The sequence below is a fragment of the Squalius cephalus genome, assembly GCF_949319135.1.
Source record: "Squalius cephalus genome assembly, chromosome: 1".
NCBI classification, from domain to species: domain Eukaryota; kingdom Metazoa; phylum Chordata; class Actinopteri; order Cypriniformes; family Leuciscidae; genus Squalius; species Squalius cephalus.
This window is the reverse complement of record NC_137122.1, coordinates 56545822-56547894: the sequence shown is the minus strand read 5'-3', so window position 1 is coordinate 56547894 and position 2073 is coordinate 56545822.

Sequence of the window (2073 nt, the reverse complement as noted above, 5' to 3'; positions counted from 1 at the left end):
AACGATTAATCGCGATTAATCACATCCAAAATAAAAGTTTGTTTTTACATAATATATGTGTGTGTACGGTGTATAATTATTTTCTATATATAAATACACACACATGCATGTATATATTTAAGAAATATTTGCATGCATATACTGTGTATATATATTTATATTATATATAAATATTTTATATATAAATAACACTTTCTTCTTAAATATATATGCATGTGTATGTATTTATATATAGAAAATAATTATACTCCATACACACACATATATTATGTAAACACAAACTTTTATTTTGGATGCGATTAATCGCGATTAATCGTTTGACAGCCCTAAATATATATATATATATATATATATATATATATATAAATACTTTTCCTAGCTACCCTAATGGCGCTTTTCCACTACACAGTACCAGCTCGCCTCGACTCGCCTTTGTTTGGTTTTCCACTGTGTAAAAGTTGTACCTGTACCTGCTTCCAGGTACTTTTTTTCGTATCACCTCCGGCGAGGTTCTAAGCGAGCTGAGGCGATACTAAAATGTGACGTAAAAACACAGCAGACAGCAGACTCATCATTGCACGCACAGCAAAAAAAAAACAAAACAGCAAAAACAAAAACATCCAAAAACAGCATACACTCGATATCCTCCATTGTCCTGTGTGTGTGTGGGTAGCGGGTGTGTGTCGCGTAGAAGATTAAGTTACGGCAGTTACCTGCGGCGTCGCTATGACGACGACCAGGTACTATGTGGAGGTACTATCTGCAATGGAAAACGGAGTGAAAAGCGAGCCGAGCCGAGGCGAGTCGAGACAAGTCGAGTTGAGCTGGTACTGGTAATGGAAAAAGGCCATAAGTCTGTTTAGAAGGTTGAAGGACTCTCATAAGTATGGACTCTCCCTGTTATATAAGCCCCAGAGCTATATGTCATTCATTTTCATGTGAACTATGAAGTGATTGATCTAGCCATTTGTTTGTGTGACAAGATTAACCAGATATGCCAGTTCACAATTGTACACTCCTACACATTCAGATAGGTCCACAGAGACGCATTCAACGCTGGATTCAAAACTGGGCAGTTTTATTTAAAGGCTAGAATGTGATTAAATGTTTTATTTTATTCCATTTTTTCTATTCATTTCTTAAATGCCGTAATTGTGATGATTTTAGTCCATCTTAAATGTCTGTTGCATACGATGTTCAGGATTGTAATTAGATGTTACCTCAGTGAACACAAAACCTTTATGTAGCCTCGACTGAAAATGGTATATTTCATAAGAATTAATTTATTATTGTTTACCTTTGTTGCTTAATAGGCTACGTATCATTCATATTATTGTGTAGGCTATAATACATTTGAGTACTGTTATGTAGAGCTAAATAAATAAATAAATAAATTAAATATAAGACATTAGACCAGCATATCCAAAAATAACTTAAAAACGAGGAACAAAAAATGCTGCGTTGTTTCAGGTCAAATATGGACAAACTGTTGGTTTAAATTGACAAACTGTTTAATTTAAAGCAATGGTTGGGTTTGTCCATATCTGACCCAAACATGTTGGAACAACCCATCTTTTTTTAGTAGAAAAGTATTTATTTTTATTCTTGCAGGTCTCGTATTAAGGTGCTGAAAGTTGCCAGAGGAATCGCCTGAACCTCAATCTATACCAACCCAACGTCAGAGGATAGAAGCACCTCTGCATTCAAAATGCCGTCTTGTAAACTCATGAAGGTCTTCTTCGTGGTTCTGTTGGGTGCCATCATCAGTACAGTCATGGCCGCATTAATGCACGGGCTTACCTGGGCTGAAGCCCAGGGGCCTCCCAAGTTCAAAGGCCTCCCATGTTCAGGTTCATGATGAGTTGAAAAGGTCATATTGTTTTGTAACTTGTCAGATTTTGTCGCTGTATGTTGCTAGTCTCTATACTGTGAAGTCGCTTGTGGGCGTTGGTAGTGCTGTCGCTCTAATGTTATTGTTAGACCGCTCGTCTGGCCACATCTATACAAAACACCATCACAAGTGATACAACTATATTATTTTAATTTGACTAGGAATTAGGCTCAAAAAGAACA